This window comes from Lygodium microphyllum, chromosome 7, assembly GCF_053477565.2.
Source record: "Lygodium microphyllum isolate KBCC chromosome 7, Lygodium_microphyllum_v1.1.10, whole genome shotgun sequence".
NCBI classification, from domain to species: Eukaryota; Viridiplantae; Streptophyta; class Polypodiopsida; order Schizaeales; family Lygodiaceae; genus Lygodium; species Lygodium microphyllum.
In genome coordinates this window covers 128,479,725-128,487,639 of record NC_141141.1, presented here as the reverse complement: position 1 = coordinate 128,487,639, position 7,915 = coordinate 128,479,725, and the positions used below count along the sequence as shown (strand labels likewise).

The window sequence follows — 7,915 nt, the reverse complement described above, 5'->3', positions numbered from 1 at the left end:
TTAATTCATTTTTTGCGTCTATTAGCGCGTCTATTTGGCAGTTAGACGGGCATATAGATACGCTTATAGACGTGCTTTTACAAAAAACACCCGTAGACGCGAACGGAAAACAAAAAATCTCGTTTAAAAAAAAAGATATCTAATTTCTTTTTTAAATTTGAATTATCTAGCGCGTATACTCTGCACTGTAGACGCCCATATAAACGCGCATTTTCTGCAATTTAGACGCACGGATAGACGCGCAAAACAGAACTCGAAAAAAAAAAACCAGAGAGCATGTGGTTGCAAAGTTCTCTGGTTTTCTTTCCCCCCCTCCCATACATCAGATTGTGCATTTGGGAAAAAGACAATGGATCTAAAAGCACGAGAATTGAAAATAAAAGTCCATGTATTCATTATAGATCAAAAGCATTTACATGGGAAGTTTAAGTGCTTGCGACCTAAAGTGTGGCCGCAAGTAGTAGGCTCAAAGATGGATCATACATATACAAGAAAACAAGGCCATAGAGGAGGTATGGTGCTTCTCTACGAATCTGAAGAAGAAACATCTTCGCTAGTACCACCATGGCTACTAGCGTCACTATCCCCCTCCTCGCTATGCTTCACATCCGGGTTCACCTACACACACAAAAGATCAAGGTTGCTTACGTAGACATGGTAGAGAAAAAGTTATAATTAGCTATACTTTTAATAGGAAAGTAAGAAAAACATACCTCCTCTGGCTGTCGAATCCTCATAGCTCGGTTGTATTGGTCCTCAGTGATGAGACCCCCCATTGCATACGAGTGTATAACCAATCCATGAAAGTAGGAATGCCCCCGTCGTTATTTACATCGGTTTGACATTTGGATCTTCTCTTTTTATGTCTACCAACTCGTTTGCTTGCAAGTTCCTCCTCGTATTTCTCAACAAATTGATGCATGCATTCGCTATTATAGACAATGAAAGTAGAAATATACAATTTATCTTAGACCTTAAGTCGAAAAGGGACTCCCTTACCGAACAATAGCTCATTTGACATGGTAGAAGATGACTCATTTGTCTATACGTGTGGAGCTTCAAAATCAGTTTTCTCAAGGTATTCACAAATGTAATACATGCATTCTTCAAACATCCATCCTTCTGCCATAGAACCCTCTGGTCTTACTTTTTGACATACATAACCTTTTGATACTCCCATAAATCTCTTGGCCCAAAACATCCATCGAGTGCTCACAACACCAACGAGCTCTATCTCGTCCACTAGATGGATAAGAATATGAACCTAGATATCAAAAAAGGAGGTTGGAAGTTCCTTTTCCATTAAACAAATAAGCTCTATACATTCACACTTCTTTTGTGGAATTGACCCTTTGGCAATCTCTTTAGATGTAATCCATCTATTAGTGAAAGAAAGAAGATATTAGAGATATTTTTGAATTAAGATGATATCAAATAAAATTTTACACTAAAAATTAAGGAGCAATAAATACCTTGAGCGACCCAGGGCGATATATTTCATCTCAGACTCCTCTTGTAGTACATCCATCAATAACAAGGGGTAGAACATGCTGCATACATGATTAATCCAATCAACAAAACATGAAAGAAAATAAATACTTGCAAATATCTAGATAGATTTACCTTCACAAAATTGTGTCAATCATGTGTTTTTAAACAAGACAAGCTCTTGTCATCTAGAGTGAACATGTTTTGACAAGATGCTCCATATCCTGTAGGCATACGAATTGACTGAATCTTCATGTTGATAGTCTCTAGCTCTTCTGTCATGAGCACCCATGGGGTAGGCTCATAGGTTGTCTCACATTGAGTTTCATCATAAAGTGGCCATAGATTGGGCTTTGAGTTTCAATCCTTTAAGTCATTTCTTGTTTCTGTTGTGTCTTTCAAGCCAACAAGGTGTTGCCATAACGAATGACCAATGTTCTTGAATATATGCATAGGATCAAGAAGATGACATATCTTCCAATCCTTCCAATATTCCAAAGTATACCATATCAAAGGACTTTGAGGTATAGCATGTTTTCCTCTTGCTTGCTTCTTCATAGCATCATCATCATCGTGGCTTATGATCTCTGACTTCAGATCGATAGTGAGTCCAACATTCCACTTTAGATGCCAATCCTTCGGTGTCATTGGTATTGGACATCTCCCTTTTTCTACATTTCCATTAAAATGTATGGCTTGCCTTCTATCTTGTAGATAATGATCTTCAGATAAAAATCATCTATATCAAAGATATATATTTTTGTTGAGGTTTTTGCTGTAAGTCGATCTCAGCCAATCACCACAAATTGGACAAGCTTTATAACCCTTCGTACATACCCTTGCATGGAAAACATAACAAAGGTGATTAGTGCAATGAACATTGTACAAAAGTATGAGACACTATATATATTTAAACCATTTACCTAAGCAAAAACTATATCCTAGAAAGTCGTGGATAGTCCATGCTAAAATTCCATGAACAATGAACTGTCTTTGACTAATGCTTCTAGACATATCCATGACATCAATCCCTCTCCACAAATCTTGAAGATTGTCGATAAGAGGGGTCAAATAAATTTTTTGGTCTTTAACTTGTCATTTTCTCAGAATTAAGAGTGAGAGCATTAAATGCTCTTTCTTAATGCTAAGATATAAGGGTAGATTATAGTTAATAACTACCACTGGCCATGTAGACCATTCACTTGATTTCATTGAAAATGGATTCACACCATCTAATGCTACACCCATCTTTCAATTGTGTGGTTCTTTTGCGAAATTTTCCCATCACAAATCAACATACTCAAATGTAGGACTATCTGATGGAATTTGCATTACTCCATCTTTGCTCTTGTGCTCCACTCCCCATGTCATAAGCTTAGCTAATCTGGGACTTTGGAACATATGTTTTGTATGCGGAGCCAAGAAAAATGTCTCAATACCTTTATAGGGACCTTACCTTTCTCCTCTTTATAATGAGACATTTGACATTTTGGACACGTTACACTATCCTCGTAATAACGTCTATATAAAATACAATCCTTGGGACATGTATGTATAGAAGAATAGTCAAGTCGAAGACTACTTATCATCTTCTTCACCTCATCATGTGATGCAGGAAGGGAATTGCTTGTCAGTAAGAACTTCTGAGAGATTAGCATGCAAGTTCATTAAAAATATGATCACTGACAATCAATCATGTTTAGAATGTAACAAAAAAATATGTTAGATTATTACATACTTCAAAAGTGTTGAAATGGATAGATTAATCCATCCAAAAGGATTTTGAAGATTAAGAATAAGTAAGCTTACACTTAGTGGTGTCAATTCTCTTATTGTGTAGATACGCTTTAGAGCTTCTTCTTGAAGATATTTCTCGTTGTTAGGAATATCACTTGTACTATCATTTTGATACCAATCCTCAATAAAATCAGACAAGCCATCGTCGTTATCAAAGATATCATCACACCCATTAAAGTGCTTAGAATATTGTTTATTTAGTCTTTCATACGCATAAGCATCACTCCTGCGTAGGATCCTCATGCACTCTATTGACATATGAGATATGTCATGTGAACGTTGATTTTTGACATTATCGATGTCATAATCTGGAATCTACGTATTTGAAGGTAAAGAAGATTGTATCAATAGCATGCTTCTATATAAAAGGAACAAGAGATGCACATGGAATTCAATAATTATCACTAATACAAAACATTTAGAGACAATAAAAGATGATTATCAAATTAAATTCGAGACAATAAAGAATGTGGTGCAAATTAAAGTGTAGAATTAGGGTCCAAGAGAACAAAATAACATTATGAAATTGTGTACAATGAAGCTCTCAACCCTCGTCTGTTAAGGGTGCTCATGGAGGTCTACGGCATCCATAATTGACTAGCAATTCATCACTAGCAGGTAATGATCTAATAGCATTGAGAGCTATGTATCTTTGTACATCCCTACTCATATGTCTTGGTTCATGACTAATCTCACACTCCACAAACGTGCAATTGGTTATTGCACTCATCCCTCGACTACTATTGATTAAACCTTCTATGTTTCCTTAAGAGTAAGGTCTTCCATCAACATAGTGTCTTTGTCCTTCTGCATGTGTAATCCCTCTATTAGAAAGAGAGGCTGCATTGAGACATAACCCATAAGTATTCATGTAGCGAGTAAGCTAATGGCATGGACCCCATCTATATATAGGTCCACAAAAAGACATAAGGGTGACCTCTAAATGAGGGGGACACATGAAAATCCTGTGCAATAAAGAGGGATTGTCTACTCCACCGATGGTAGATGGAGAAATCATGTAGCAATTGCCCCAGAGCTAAAAACCACACTATCTAAAGGAAGTGATGCTCTCTGCCATCCTCTGTATTGTCTTCGATCATATGTTTGTAGTACTAGAGAATGCAAACGAGTAGGCAACGGATGATCTCCACCTGTCTCAGCCTCCAAAGTAGGAGGTAGAGGATGTTGAGAAACCTCGAGCTGCAATTGACAAATGACCTGTCCATGCCGTGTGCGAGGGACATGTGCACCACTGATAGTGAAGTCACCCTCATCATCAAGTGAATATACCTACATATATAATATGGTTACATTATATATGAGCCTTTGATTTATAAAATAACCAATAACAAAACTAAGGGAGAACATTAACTTACCATAGGTCGATGTCGCTCCTCAGGTGGTGGTGCTTGCTCAAAAGTACAATGAGTCATCTCATGTGAAAAGCACTCCCATCATGGCCTCCGATATGTGCCACGACAACGAGTGCACCAGCATATAATAGACTCATCGTAGTAGAAATCATTGTAAATGACTTCATATGTAGTATTGGAACTCTGTGCACCCCAACCACCACCAGTAGGAGGTGGCGGTGTACCCTCTAATCGGTCTGAATCTAATTTTCAATTACCATAAAAACATGAGACATTTATCAAATGATCAAAGTTAAAAAATCAATAAAGTTAAAAAATCAATAAATGTAACAAAACATTGAAATCTAACAAGTTCTTTGGTATAATCTAACTCTTATTGTAATATGAAAAATAAACAGACACTAATTTATGGTGGAGACAAACAAGAGGATGGTTGATATGTGCATGGAGACATAACAATACTTCCACAAGAGGATGGTTGATATGTGCATGGAGACATGGCAATACTTCCACAAGGAGAGACTCCTACGCATCAGTTTTCTTCAACAAAAGGTGGCCTTTGCTAAAGTATGTTAGAATTAATATGAAATTTGCTAGATTGATTCTAACTATTCTCTAATCTATGTTATTTTTAAAAATCAAATTTACATAAGAGGCAACACTAAAGAGAGTGATAGATGGTCACACATCTAGACTAGGCCGGATGGGACGGGATGGATTTATGGCCATTCAAATTTTAACTTTCAAAGGTAATATTATTGAATGAAGGAATCAATAAGTCTTTGGTTCTGTCTTGATGCAGACCAAAGACTATGGTCGTGCACCTACGACGTAGGAGATGGAGTATTCCACATACTACGGCTACCGTGCTTTGCACGAGACACTTACTGACATGCTAGATCCACTTGTGAGTATCACTATTTTGTTTCGTAGTTTATTTTCATGCTAGTTGTAATATATTCTTATTTGATTTCACTAACTAATGCAGGAGGAGTATGGCAAGGACGACATGATAGAGGTGGCTCGACAAGAAGCCGAGGGGCGAGGCTGAGAGGTTGAGGGGAGTGGTAGCTAGATTGTTGGCCATGGTGGTGACAATCATGGAGATGGGGGCAATGGTGGTGTTGCCGATGTGGGGGTAGGGGTGGTGGCACTGGTGATGGTGATCATGAGTCCGATACTAGTGACTCGTATCATGATGACTCATATAGTGATCATGCCTAGGGATCTCTTATGTATATTTGAGGATGAGACTTGTATTGTATATGTGTGGATTCATCACTATTCATTGTATAGGCATATGTGAGGATGACACTTGTTTTGTATATGTGAGGATTGATCATCACACACTCTAGACACATGTATATATATTTATTGATGATATATATTGATGTATGTTCATTGCATCATTGAATTTTTCTATTGTCTCTTGGAAAGCTAGATAGAGAAAAATCAAAATTTTTATCACAGTTCAATGCTTTTCTATGTTAGGCTCTAATATTAACAAGCTTTTGATTTCCATAGTTTAAACAAAGGTCCCACATTCTATGCTACGTATCAACTCAAGCTAACTTTCTAGCTCAAAGATCCAAACTATGATGTTTCAAAGTGAGTGATTTCAAAGTATCAAGCTCACCATAAGCTATTACGATTACAATACTCAATTTCAATTTATGTATCATGTACCATGTACCAATTGCAAGCATGATATTTCATTATGAAATCTGATATCAAATCAAGTAGTATCAAATCTAACACCAAAAAGGTTTCTTTGTTTCCATGTTTATTGGTTAAGCTACTGCAAAGTTAGACCAACCAATCAAGTACCAAGCATCGAATGTATACCAAGCATTGAATCAAGTATCAAGCACTAGTACTAAATCTAGTACTAAGTACCAAGTTATACCAAATCAAGCACCAAGCACCGAATCTAGTACCAAGTACCATGTACCATGTACCAATCGCAAAAATGAAGTTTCATTATGGAACATGACATCAAATCAAGTACCAAGTACCAAGTACCAAATCTAACACTAAAAACTTTTCTTCGTTTTCATGTTTATTGGTTAAGGTACCGCAAAGTTATACCGACATGTATTGAGTCATACAAAATAGGGACAAAAAGGTTGAACCTAGGTATGATAATTGACGTCTTACAAATTTCAATATTTATATTTTTCTTATTTTTATTTTTGGCTCATAATTTAACAAGATAATGTATTGGATGGCAAGTCCACAATCGTTTCTCTCTTTCTTTATTTTATTCTATCTCTATGTGTATACAAGAGTTGTTGGGGGTAGCCATGATGAATATGACATTATGGAGAAGAGTTGGCGTGGCTCTAGATGCTTTTCTATCCAGGAGAGTGCTTGAGCTTCACACCACCTAGTTAGATAATCTCTCATGACAAGGACATATTTGTTTCCTACCACAGAAGTAGGAAATGGACCTATGAGGTCCCAGCCCAACCATCTCAAATGGTTCATTCACCTGTATCAGAGTGAGAGATAGCTAGGTTTTGGATTGGGTGATTTAAGCTCTTGGCAAGTGTAGCAATTGCGGTTTCTTAATAAGTGATGTAGTTGGTGGATCATTTCTTATATCTAATTGTAAATTCAATATTGAAGCGCTAAAGCCCATCGAAGAAGCCATCCTAGTGGGTGTGATTATTGCAGAGAGGGATGATGGGCTGATGGGCCAGTTTCAATAGTGACAGTGGTTCCATGAAGAGATGGGTGAGACCACTACAAATGAAAGTTATGCACTCTCTTTAGTACTTATATGCACTATAGAACAAAGTTAGTTGGGCCTTGGTCGCAAATATGGTGGGACATATCATGGTGAAGGTGAGGCCAAAGGAAGAACAACTTCATTTCTTGAAACATGGTGGGATCAACACATAGTAATAATTGATTTAGCTTAACTAAAAAATGTGCTATTGGTTCAAATTGTTATTGAGTTAATGTTTTTAATTGCTGGAGAGTAGTCTGTGTGACATTGTGATTAGCAAAATTTTATTAACAAAGATATTTGATTTACCCAATCTATTTTGATAGCATCCTCTTGTTGCTGAACAAACCACGTGGCGGCTATGCCTTCAAGTAGAGTGTGGGCCTCCATTGCTTTGTGGGTATCAGGCCATTGCTGATAGCTAAAAACGTTCTCAAAATGATCCAACCATGTCAAAACATATTCTATGTGAAGGCCAAAAATGCTTTGGGATGCACCTTGGGGTCAGGCTTATGTTTGTGGGAGC

The 7,915-nt window shown here is 37.1% G+C and overlaps 1 pseudogene; it reads right to left on the bottom strand.

Moving 5' to 3' along the window:
• Positions 1 to 1,527: 1,527 nt before the first annotated feature.
• On the bottom strand, positions 1,528 to 2,736 carry LOC148033941 (uncharacterized; annotated as a pseudogene).
• Positions 2,737 to 7,915: the final 5,179 nt, after the last annotated feature.